The sequence below is a fragment of the Crocuta crocuta genome, unplaced genomic scaffold, assembly GCF_008692635.1.
Source record: "Crocuta crocuta isolate KB4526 unplaced genomic scaffold, BGI_CrCroc_1.0 scaffold377, whole genome shotgun sequence".
Classification (NCBI taxonomy): Eukaryota; Metazoa; Chordata; class Mammalia; order Carnivora; family Hyaenidae; genus Crocuta; species Crocuta crocuta.
The window spans coordinates 3,304,280-3,317,700 of NW_027528209.1; the positions used below are offsets into that span (position 1 = coordinate 3,304,280).

Below are 13,421 nucleotides of genomic sequence, written 5' to 3' on the forward strand. Positions count from 1 at the left end.
GGTGTGTATGTGTCCATGCTAGTAGGGGAGGTGCAGAGAGTGAGAGAAGGGAGATAGAATCCCAAACAGGCTCTGTGCTGTCAGTCCAGAGCCCAATGCAAGGCTCAATCTCACGAATCAAGAGGTCATGACGTGAGCCAAAATCAAGAGTTGGAAGCTTAACCAACTGAGTCACCCAGGCACCCCCAATTTATTGTTTTAGAGAGAGACTACAAGTGGGGAAGAGGGGAAGAGGCACAAAGGGAGAGAGAAAGACTCTTAAGTAGGCTTCATGCTCAGTGTGGGAGCACTGATGTGGGATTTGATCCAACCTGAGCTGAAATGAGGAGTCAGACACTCAACAGACTGAGCCACCCAGGTGCCCCTCAAATGCCTTTCAATTACAGATACTGCTTCCCTTTCTTTGTAATTCTTTTCCCTTAAATTTTGTTATTGTTGTTGTTGTTGAAGAAAGCAGGTTATTCATCCTCTAGAGTTTCTCAAGTTGAAAGTTCGTTGATTGCAGTCCATGGTTATCATCCATGTAAATTGCTGGCAAGATCTAGACAGGCAAGATCAGATTCAAGTTTGATTTTTTTTTCAAAAACATTTTAATTTCAGGAGGTAATGCTCACTGCTGTTTCTTTTCCTTGGTCTTCAGTGTAGTTTGTTTCTACATCTCAATCTCTAGGGCTCAGTTCCTCTGCCCATGGCTTTCTATTGCTAAATCTTAGCTACTGCTTTAAAAACGTGATACAGAATGGGAGCCCCAAATGATAAAGGATGTTAGTTCTTAGGGAAAAGTTAAACATCAGTCAGTGTAACACTCCTAGACTGATATTTTCCAATCGAATGCTGGAAGATATTTTGTGAATAAATATTGTGGTCAAATAATATTAAGAAAACCCTTGAGTGAATAAACACAAACCATTTTCTTTACAGTGTAAATTAACACTAAATCTAAAGGAGGGGGTATGGTAATCAATGTTTCCTAAACTTATGTGACTGTAGGGGCGCCTGGGTGGCTCAGTCAGTTGAGCCTCCGACTTCGGCTCAGGTCATGATCTCACGGTTCATGGGTTTGAGCCCCGCGTCGGGCTCTGTGCTGACAGCTAGCTTAGAGCCTGGAGCCTGTTTTAGTTTCTATGTCTCCCTCGCTCTTTGACCCTCCCCTGCTCATGCTGTCTCTCTCTCCCTCTCTCTCTCTCTCTCTCAGAAATAAATAAAACATAAAAAAAAACCCCACTTATGTGACTATGACCCTACCCTTATAATGATGTTTATTAAAATTCTTTCACAATGTTCCATGGAACACACTTTGGGAACACTGGAAAACTGGGTCTCAATGAAGGCAAGACTCGCGATCTTTCTTGTGTTTACAGTCTGGTAAGGAGATATTTTGTCTTGCTTGACTGCTTTATACAGAATAGGTCTTAATTTACTTGGGGGAAAAAAGAAGAGGAAGAGAAATCTCCAACTCTCACCTGAGTTTGAGCTCAGCTTTCCTATAGTATAACTGCATTGCCCTTTGGAAATATCTTGTCATCAATACACAGCAGTGATGTCAACTTCCTCTCAGCTAGCTGTCCCTAAACCTCCCTCTCCCCCTGGGCAATAGTACAATGTCTACTTTTTAGCAATGGATTCTGGAATAAGGACTATGTCTCAACATGGTAGCCATTGTCTTTCAGTATATAGCACTGTGGAGGGCAGAAATTCATTGGTCCTTAGAAATATGCAGGAATGCCTTCTGAGGAGAATGAAAGATATTAACTCTTGATTACTTTCCAGAAACACAACGGGCTCACGTTTGATTGCATTTGGAATTCCTACGGCACCTGTATCCCCTTAAACAATGTTTCCTTCATCCCCCGAGTGAATGTTTATCAAATATGCTTTGGGCTGCACTCTGGGCTCTCTGTTTAGCTTGAAGATATGTCATTGTTCCTCTTCTGGAAGAGCCTCATTGTGGGGAGTGGCATTAGTCACACAAACAGATCATTATAACCCAGTGTGGGTTGTGCAGCGATGCTTTACACAGGGAGGTAGGCAGCACATTGGCAGTCTGATTTTTATTAACCTTGCAGCTCATAAGGCATTTTAAATTCTCAAGTCTGGGGACAATGTCTCCTATATTTCTTCCATCCACATGGCATGGATTGAATTGGAATACAGTCAGCATTGACAAGATTCTTACTGGGAAATTCACCTACACCTGTCTTCCAGAAACCACACATTCTGCTTGTGTTCTGAATATCTAGCCAATTCTCTTATCTTGTTTTCCTTCCTTTGTTAGGGAGAAATCATACAGATATAAACCAGATGAGTTCTATAGTGTGGTTTGATGGCACCGAGTGTGAGAGAAACAAAATACCATTGTGGCCACCTGCCAAAATGTCCTTCTGTGACCATCAAAGCTAGACACTGTCACACAAGGTCTCTTGCGCATCTGGAATCGATTCCTTTTGTGATGGGTGTATTTTCTATGCAAGGGAAGTTCTAGATTTAGGAAAGTTGGAGTAAGAAATGTTTAACCTCCTCACGAAAAATGACTCACAGTTAAGAGGTCCTTTACTGCAGCTGTGGGTCACATGAAATGTTCACAAATGGTCAGTGAATCTGCTTATTGACGTTTATGACTTTAGCAGTCAAGTCACGGAATGTTCTTCAAACTCCCAACAGAAATTACCCTTGAAAGTTGGTTCAGAGCAAAAACCCCTAACTGGCCAGTAAAGCCCAAGTGATTTTTGTTTCACATATGGGGAGTCATTTCTTACATCAATCACAGAGGCTTAGCCTTCAATCTAATGCTAGATAAAAATGTTAATAGTATAGTGATAGCTAGTAAGACCATTTTAATTTTATGTTGCATGTTTCCTCTGACAAAAACTAAATTTCTCCTAATTAGTATCTATACAAAATTATAAGCCTTGTGCAGCCTTCAATATAGAGAGTTATATTTGCACGTGCATTCATATGTACCTTTACCCCCTACTCACATAGCCCCAAACTGGATTTATGTGTCTACAACTACTTACATACTGTTCCCAAAGCCTTCTTTTTATGAATGGTAGTGAGTCCTAGTTGATCATATTGAGCAGGGAAATGCTAAGTGGGTGATTTGGGCCATTGCTGTTGAGAATGGCCTATCACTACATTTTAAAAGTAACTTAGTTAAAAGGAATAAAACTTATTTTAACTTTCCACTGGGGGTAGAACAGGATCTTTAATGATAGGGTCACTCTTGGGACTGGGGTTCCATGAAGGGATAGCTTATAATAAATGGAAATGGTAGTTAGAATATTTTGAGTTTACTCCATGGAACAAATCATTGATTCCCTATCATTTCTGAGACAGATGTAACCTCGCTCATCCTTCGGCCTCATCCCTTCACCCTGCAGATTGTGTACTTGCTATTATGCTTCTCTTTTTAGTCACAAATGGGCTTAAACCACATTATTTTTTGTTGTCCTCTTCTATTTTCAAATGATTCACATTTTGAATAGGTCAATAATAACAATGGAAAAGAATGATAATGATAATATTGGGGGCGGGGATAAAGTACAGTACTTTGACATGCACTACCCTGTAACCGAGCTTCTCTAAGCTTTGGAAGGAGAGCAGGGACAGTAGCAATATCCCTGCTGTGTGCATGAAGATACCAAAGCCTAGCGACCCTCAGTGAGTCTCCTAAGGTCTCACCACCAGGACCAAGAATTGCTCAGTCTTAATCCTCGCTGCGTGTTTCAGATGCTCATTCTACCATCCCTTGTTGTTTTCACTGGGTACCCGGCATGCACACGTGCAGCCTACGTGATTGGTATGTGTAGAGTATTCAAGCGACCCTACTTAAAGGCAACGGGATAATCAGTCAGGACTGACCCGAAGAGACATAGCTCTCTACCCACAGGAACAGCAGGTTACAACACGGGCAGGGAGCCCAGAATGTGTCTCCTCTCAGGAAGACGGACAGGAATCTCTCTGGAGACCGGCCAGGAGGCCAGAAGGTCTCCCAGAGGGTCAAGAAGGCTGCCAGGAGGAATCTATAATGCTTCCATTTTAGGTTTAAAAGACATTATAGTCACAGCAGGCATATCTTGTACTCTACACGATGTCGACAGAAATGCACATATATTGGCTTCCATGTAGATAGATGGCATCTTGCTGTGAAGGGTGAATCTACAGGCAGTTTTCTAGTTTTAACTTTCGGTCAACCCAATCAACGTAAACCACTCAGCAGTGTGTGTGGGATGACAGATACTTCCAGATCTTGCTGATTGTACTAGCCGGCTAATTAATTCAGGCATAAGTCATGGTTGGACTGTTCTGCCTCTGTATGCTTGGATTTTCCCTATGGCTGACTGTGGCAGAGGATGCTAACACATCCACCCTTCCTTCTTCCTTCAGTCATAGAACCCTGACAGCCATGGCAACATTAAAAAACCATCTTCCATATTCTGCCTTGCAGCTGGGGGTGGCTGTATGGGTATGTTTTGGTCAACAATAGGCTCGCGGAAGTATTCTGTGGAGCTGTGGGGATCTTTCCTTTAAAGATGGTTGGACTTGCCTTCTTGCTGCCTGGATGTGGGTATGATGGTTGGAGCTGTAGAACTTCTCTTGAGTCGGTTAAGTCTCAATCGGTTAAGTGTCTGACTTCAGCTCAGGTCATGATCTCGCGGTTAACAGGTTCGAGCCCCGCATCGGGCTCTGTGCTCACAGCTCAGAGCCGGGAGCCTGTTTCAGATTCTGTGTCTCCCTCTCTCACTGCCCCTCCCCCACTCACATACTTACTCTCTCTCCCCTCCACCTCTCTCTCAAAAATAAACATGAAAAAAAAAATTTAGAACCTCTCTTGAAAGCCTGAGGACAAACGCAACATCCCAGGAATTGATGAGTGGGAGAGTAAGGAGCCTGAGTTACCAACAACTCTGAGGAGCTGCTGTGGCAGCCATGGACCGGGACCTCCAGACTTATTTCATGTGTTAATGACATAAGCTTCTACCTTGTTGAAGCCAGGATGTTCCCATTACAGTGGGACCTTATGTCAACTGATACATGGATGGGCACATGGTGACAGAGATCTGAAAAATGGTAAAGAAAAAAAAAAAAGGAAGAGTAAATAATTTGAGGAAGTCTAACAACAAAAGAGAATAAGCAAATTGTATAATTGGGCAATATTTAATTCTGCTGTTTTCCAATACTTTCTTTTTTTTCTTTTTCTTTTTTTAAATAGTTTATTTTTGAGACAGAGAGAGACAGAGCATGAGTGGAAGAGGGGCAGAGAGAGAGGGAGACACAGAATCCAAAACAGGAGCCAGCACAGACCATGAGATCTGACCTGAGCTGACACGGGGCGTGAACCCACAAACCGTGAGATCTGACCTGAGCTGAAGTTGGACGCTCAACTGACTGAGCCACCCAGGAGCCCCCAACACTTTCTACTGCTACCCTTTGCCCTAGAGTTTGAACACCCCTGATGGCAGGAATGATACACAGAATAAAGTGTCAAATTACCAGCTTCTGAAGGTTTATATAGACTTTTAAGAGCCTATAGAAGAGACAATAATATATTTTAAAAATTACTCAACTTTTATTAAGAATTTACAACTCCTTCACCTGCAGGCATAGTACTGTAGTAAACCCTAAGTACTCATCACTCAGTTCCCAAAACCACCAGTCCATGGTTAACCTTGTTCCACCTAGAACTCCATCTTCTTCTCCTTTCTCATTACTTTTTTAAAGAAGAAACTGCAAATTTTGTAGTAATTTTACATTTTTAGAAAACTTGCAAAGATAGCACAGAGAATTTCAACATGCCTTCATTCAGTTTTTCTTGTTGTTAAATATCTTACCTTTCCATAGTATACTCGTTAAAATGAAGAATGAATTTTGATATATAACTATTAATTAAATTTAGACTTTATTCTGATTTCACTAGTTTTTTTTTCCAGTAATTTTCTTTCTCTGTTCCAGATTCCAATCCAAGACGCTCATTATTGCCTTTAGCCCTGTGTTAGTTTGAAGAGTTTAAAATTTTTAAAATAATTATGTTTATTTATTTTTGAGAGAGAGAGAGATAGAGTGCGAGTTGGGGAGGGGCAGAGAGAGGAAGACAGAATCCAAAGCAGGCTCCAGGCTCTGAGCTGTCAGCACAGAGATCGAAGCAGGGCTCGAACCCATGAGTATGAGATCATGACCTGAGCCGAAGTCAGACATTCTATTGACTGAGAAAGCCAGGCGCCCCTATCCCTGTGTTATTTTGAAGCATATTGTAGGTATTACATATTTTCACCAGTAAATGCTCTAGTACACATCCCTAAAAGACAAAGACTCTTTAATGCAACTGCAATGTTATCATTATGCCTCCAAAATATCAATTCCTTAATAACATCTACATCTAATCAAACAGTTTCTTATATGTACCATGTCCTTTTTTAAAATGCTCTTTTTTTCTAATCTTGGATCCAAACATGACCCAAATATTATGATTGGTTAATATGACTTTAAGTCTCTTTTATTGTACAGATTTCCTTTCCTTTCCTTGCCTTTTCTCTTTGCAATTTATTTGGTGAGGAAACTGGGTTATTTTTCTTTTCATTTCACTATCTGGATTTTGTTGATTCTATCCTCAAGGGGTGGTTTTCCATGTTCCTCTATCCTCTGCCTCCTGTAAAATGGCTGTAGAGCTTGATCAAATTCATTCATTCATTCATTCATTTATTCAATTCATTTTGGCAAGAATATTTTATAGGTGATGGTGGTGTTTCTCCACCAATAGGCACACACTCTCTGGCTATCTCTCTTTTTGTGTTGTTTGTGGAGGCTGATGTCCTTTGTTAGAGATCTCAGACTTATGATATTGTTATTCTAACATTTATTATTAATTTGTAAGCTGAAATATATGTCCCCTCCTATTAATTGGTTATTTTGGCCCACATCACATGAGAAGGCAAGATAAATACTGATTCTTTACCTTTATTTACCACTTTAAAAAATAGTGAGTTGATCTCTTAGCATCGTTTAATGATGACCAAAGTCTGGGAGAACAAGTGTTTTTTAGGTGAAAGAGCTGAATGCTTAGGGGTGCCTGGGTGGCTCAGTTGGTTAAGTTCCTGAATCTTAGTTTCAGTCATGATCTCACGGTTCGTGGGTTCGGGCTCTGCATCAGGCTCTGTGCTGAATGTGCGGAGCCAGCTTGGGATTCTCTCTCTCTCCCTCTCTCTCTTCCTTTCCCCTGCTTGCTCTTTCTCTCTCTCAAAATAAATAAACTAATTTAAAAAAAGAGCTGAATGCTTCAACAAAGAGTAGTTTTTCAGTATTTCTACACTTCTCAGCTTGAGAGCCCAAACAACCTATATGTAAATAAAAGAAGTAACAATAAAAAAGAAATAACATATTATATATATATATATATATATATATTACAAATAAAATACAGTCCCATGAGACATTGTTCAGGGGAAATGAAACAGTAGCTTTCTTTCCCTAATTTAACAGAAAGCGAGGAGCATTAGCGAACAGAGTAGAGACCAGGTACTGACAGGATCCTGAGAAGAGGTGTGAAAGCCCCCAGTGTGTGTGCTTGTGCATGTGTGTTTGTGTGTGTGTGTGTGTGTGTGTGTGTGTGAAGGAAACATGTAGGTAAATTTGGAGGAATCTGAGAAGGGCAGACCTTGTGCCTAAGCTCTCAAAGGGTAGCTGGAAGAGCTTTAACTTCTCAGAGAATCCTCAGCACCAGTCTGGTCCTGGGGAAGCTGGTATTTGTTGGCAGCTTGGTGAGGAGGCTGGCACCTAGGCATGAAGGCCTAGGAGCAGCCCCTTCGAGTCCTATGGCCCCAGAGCAGTGTGGGGAGGGCGCTGGGACCCACAGGTGGTGACAGAACTGGGCTGTGGGGCTGGAGGAGGCCTCACGGTCAGTTGTGAACATCTGAGAACAGGTGACTGCACTGGCCATTTCACATCCAGGTAGGCAACCTACACCCGACAGAGCTCCAGACACCGAAATTTGATTACAGGTAGCGATGGGGAGAGCCTAGCATTGGATGTGACCAGCTAGCACCCAGAAGAGATTAACGTTTTTTTCTTTGTTGAAATAAATTTAGCTCGTGACTTCTCACAGATTAGCAGGAAAAACTTCATCTCTCTGGTATAAAGTTCCATTCTAGTAAGTTGATGTTTGTCACAGAGACACGGAGAAGGTAAGATCACGGTCCTTCCAGGACTGTAAATTTAAATCTCTCTATACACACATAAGTGGTTTGATGTTTGAAAGGAAAGGCTACTTGAGTACCAGAAGGCTGTCTATGAGCCAGGAAGCTGGCCTTCATCAGCTACTGCATTTGCTAGTGGCTGGATTTTGGAATTCTCAGACTCCCAAAATGTGAGAAATAAATACTTCTTCTTTTTTTAAAGTTTGTTTGTTTACTTATTTATTTGAGAACATGANAGCCTCTGAGCTGACAGCACAGAGTCCAACTCAGGGCTCAAACTCATGGACTGTGAGATCATGACCTGAACCAAAATCACCAAAATCAATAGTCAGATGCTTAACTGATTGAGCCAACCAGGTGCCCCTGAATGTGTCTTATTTATGTCACCCAGTCTATGGTCATTTTGCTCTATCAGCTCGAAGGGACATGATTACTTGCAAGCTTCACGTGTATGGACTACCCTTTTGGTCTCTAGGGTTCATCTCTCCATTTGTCAAATGAAGGGAATTTGAACTAAAGCCCCAGACAGGCTGCACCATGATTCTGTAAGTCTAAGTTGCTTGCCCTCTTAGGTAGCTTTGGGAGGTTCTTTCTTCCACAGATAGCTATAGTTTTGCCCATGTCATATTTAGTAAACCAGGCATTTCCCCCAGGATGGCAGACAGCTACTGTTAATCTGCTGACCTTGAGTGTGAGGAACTTTTCTTTGTCCCCTCAATCCAAACAAAAGGTCTTAATGCACTTGCCACTCTTAGTTCCTGGACTATCTGGCCATGAGAATGGTCACGCGTCTCAGGTCAACCAATAAGAATCTCTCTGAGATTTTTTGTTTCTTTTGTTTTTTATTTACAACGGGATGAAAGACCATTTTTCCCTCTAATGACAGAGCTGGGAAGATGGGAGATACCAGTAGTTATGGCTTCGGCCTCGAAGAAAACTTTGGCAGGCAGGGAATCTTCAGAGAGGCACACAGAATCCTAGTTTATCTGAGTCCTCCTTCCTTTGGCTCTAGGCTTTATACCATCTTTACTGAGATTGGGCTATGCCAACAACAAAGATGTCTATGGCATAAAAAAGATGAAACTTACTTTTGTTTGTAACCAAAAGAGCACCAATTAAACTAGTTAATGGAATTCAAGCCAAAGTCTAGCACACATGGGCCAAAAACTGGGGAGGCATGTGAAGTGGCTTAGCATACCTTTCTGAATAATACAAGTGCTCCTTATCGAATGACAGAATATTGGCCCCACTGTCACTGTGGAAAAATACATTTTAGATAAAGGAAAGAGGTGGGCTAATTTAGTTCAAGTTCTTTGCACAAACATTTTGAGTTGGTGTTCTGTTTACCCATGAAATCCATTGTGTACCCTAGTCCTCAAAGCTCTGTGGCCCAGAAAGACTGCAATATATGGCATTCTTTACATATCCTTTGAATAATCCCCCAGCCTGAAGGTAATCCATGTATATATTTCCTGGGCGACTACAAATAATACAATGAATATAACCAAGATCAGTAATTCTTAAGGGTACTATCTCAGTCACTATAAACCTCTTTCAAAGATGGAATTTTGGTCTAAGTGGGTCTGAAAACTGCACGGCTGGTACAAAATGGATCCTGATTAAGGTTCATTTTACTGGATGGGGCACTTGGGTGGCTCAGTTGGTTAAGCATCTGACTTCCGTTCAGGTCATGATATCATGAGCTCCTGAGGTTGAGCCCGTCATCGGGTGAGCTCAAGCCCTACTACAGGTGACCCAGCTTCTCTCTCCCTCTCTTTCTCTTTCTCTCTCTCTGTTCCTCATGGGATTCTCTCTGCCCCTTGCTCACTTGCTCCCTCTCTTTCTCAAAAAAAAAAAAAAAAAAAGATTTATTTCACTGGATTTTCTTTCAATGTCCGAGAGTGTAGAACAGTCGTTTAGGTATTGAGGGGCGATCATGAGGCTATATTAATATGTAACCATGCTACTCTCCAAAAAATGGTCAACCTCTAAATAGCTATCTGTGTCTCCAGTTTTACCCTGTTAAACTATCTATGGTCAGCTTGGCTTCCTCCTTCCAAAAATAGATGTCACACTTCGAACTTAAAACATTTTCTGGCCCTGATGAAGCTTAAACATGAAATTTCTTTCTATTTTCCTCTGCTTATTTGTCTCACGCTTACTCGTAGCCTTCTGGTTGTAATTTCAGCAGCCCTACATTCCCAACATCAAACGGAGGTTAAGCACCGTGTTATTTAAACAAGATGAGTGTATTTGATAATGACTGAGTAGAAAAAGTGGAGGAGGAATAAAGCAGAGAAGAGTGGGAACTCCCAACAGGAGGGAAAGAGGAGAAATGTCTCAGCAACACCACATTCATGGGTCTTCTCAGTAAAAATACTGCTCCCATAACATTATAATTTGTCTCCCTAAATTTTTATGTTTCCCACTTTGGAAAACAGCTATGTCTAGCATATAATTTCACCCTTTTATTATGACATTTGAGAAAGTAGCCAAGACTGGTTAGGTTTAATTACGCCCATCAAGTTATTTTAGATGTCAGTTTCTACAAGTCATTCACAAATGGGCAGATGGCAGAAACATGTTATTCCAGAATGACTGGCCTAGGGTAGGGCTAGAGAAAAACGTTGACTCCCTTCTTTGATGTTTGTGGTATTGTGAATACATATCTTGTGTGTTTGCTTTGGTGATCTCATTATATGATTTTAGAGGAATCAGCAGCTGATTTGTTTTCTGTTTCTTTGAATAATCTTAAAAAATGTGACTCAAGTGTTTTCAATTAGAGATAATAAAATAAAGGATAATTGTCCTGAATTCACCATTTGTTCTAGTTACTTTCTTCAAGGTACTATCGTGAACTTGATTTTGAAATGTAAATGCATTCTGAGTGCATGACTTCAGCTGAATGTGGCAGATGAAGAAATGGAATTTGCACTCTGTGAGAATCTGTACACTGCACTGTTCTTAGCTTTGGTAATAATATACTCCTGGACTGCATGTGTGTTCAGAACAGACCACATGTGGACAGCTTTGGTCACTGGCATAAACCTTTAATTACTGCTTAAATATAGATAAATATCTTTTAAAGACATATTGTGGGTAAAGACTAAAACAAGCATATACATATATACACACACACACACACACACACACACACATATATGCTTATAAATATATATTTCCTGAGAACAGAACACTGAAAAACTTACAAAAGTAAAAATGTTAGTATTCTAATGATAGCATTAAATCACGTTGCCCAATATTAAATAATTTTATTTAGTTAGGATATTTATAACATACTGAATAGGATATGAAAGTTCTGAGATTTTACCCTAATGACAAGTTAGCCTGCCAGGGTCAGGGATTCTGACCAAAAACAAGAGACTTCTGGGTCAGAGACAAAGCTATTACTATTCACAGTAATAGCAGTAGCCAGACTAAGTATTTGCCCCAGTTTCTGAGGACCCTATTCCTACTAAGCTATACAATGAAGGAGAGATGATGCCTGTACTTAGAGTAGGTTATGCTACAGGAGAGGAACCCTGAGTTTAGGGAACAAGAATTGTTTATAAGGGGCAGTGAGCATGCCTAAACTGCCCTGAAGAGAGATACCATCTTAATTTTATTGAGCAATAAACAAATGTGCCTTAATTTCTATGGATGGAAACACAATTCTTCCAAGGCTTTTTACTGTACAAACATCCTTGAAAATATAGTCTGAAAACAAGCTGTTGGTGGCTCTACTTCTATGATATGTCAAAACAGAGGTGAACCAAGGAGAAGTGTCTTACAATGGAAGCAGTGTACAGAAATGTAAATTTCTTTCTTTTTGTCTCTGTAATTAAACTGAACTTCGCTTTGGAATCTCCTTTTCTTTTTTCTTTTTTTAATGTGGAAAACTTCTTAAGATAAACTCAGTTACTTCTAGCTTAAGATACATTTCCATTGATAAATTTCAGTTAATTTGAGATTTTCGCACTGTTTTTCTGCATGCCTCTCAGGAATAAAACAGTGGCAAACATGTAAAATTATAGTCACCACATAATATTCTAAGCTGCTCCTGTAAATTACCTCATTTAATCCTGTATGTATGCAATATTCAGAGTCTTTAATTTATGTGTGAAATGAAAGCATAGGGAAGTCACGTTGCTCCAAATCACATAACTAGCAAGTGGAAGAGCTGGGATTCCAACCGTGAGGTCTCCAGAGTAGGAGCCTCTGACCTGTGTAAACCATATTACCGCCCTGCTTTGGAAGTTGTCTCTGCAATCTGTGCTCCCAGAGACTTACATAACCAACTGTACATCTAATCCAGATTTAGTCCCGTTCCCTCTGGCTTCCACTATTGTATCTTGTCCTACAGCACAGCCTCTGGCTTCGTCAGCTCAACTGCCAGTTCTTTGTGAGACTTTCTACCAATGCCTACCCACTTCAGAACTTCTCTCTGGTGACTCAGAGCTCCCTCATGGTGCGGGGAGGCAGCTCTGTGAGATCTTCCTTGAACCCATGCATCAAAACTGCCCCTCAGTGATTGCTTTTCCAGTATTCAGAGTTTCATGTCAAAACATGGTTTAGGGATGCCTGGGCGGCTCAGTTGGTTAAGGGTCCGACTTTGGCTCAAGTCATAATCTCATGCCTCATGGGTTCAAGCCCCTCATTGGGCTCTGCGGCAACAGGGCAGAGCCTGCTAGGGACTCCTTCTTTCTCACTCTGTCTCTGCCCCTCCCCCCCTTCCTCCCCCCCGCCCCACCTCTCTCTCTCTCTCTCAAAATAAATAAATACACTAAAAGAACTCGATGGTTTAAGTCAGCTCTGCCACCTGCTGTATAACCTTCAGCATTTGCCTCTCCATACCTCAATGTCTGCACCTCTGAAGGAGAGATAAATAATATTGTACTCCTCACAGGGTTGATATAAAGATAAAATAATTTATACGTGGCAGGTAAAAGTGCTTACATTAACTGTTTAGCATCTTATTATACTTGAGAGGAATGTCTGGAAAACAGTTTTGGAGCAGGGAACTGACAGAAATTTAAAACCAATGAAACATATTCTAAGTTAGATGTGGTGGAGGGTGATCTTGACAAGTTTAACTCTTCAGCCATACAGATGAAGGCTTTCAAGTTTGGTTTAGTTACAGAGAAACAGAAGAACTTTCATTTCTGCACCCTGAGCCTTGTGAATAGTAATTGTGAAGGGTTTTTTTTTGTTTTTTTTTTTTTTTTTTTTTTT

At 40.8% G+C, this 13,421-nt stretch overlaps 1 long non-coding RNA gene across 1 annotated transcript in view; it reads right to left on the bottom strand.

Annotated features, from left to right (window-relative positions):
- Window positions 1-4,981: 4,981 nt before the first annotated feature.
- LOC144222517 (uncharacterized) overlaps window positions 4,982-13,421 on the bottom strand; it is a 57,738-nt gene continuing 49,298 nt past the window's right edge. The window contains exon 2 of the long non-coding RNA XR_013332419.1: window positions 4,982-5,060. This is a non-coding gene — a long non-coding RNA (uncharacterized LOC144222517). The remainder of the gene's footprint in view (window positions 5,061-13,421) is intronic.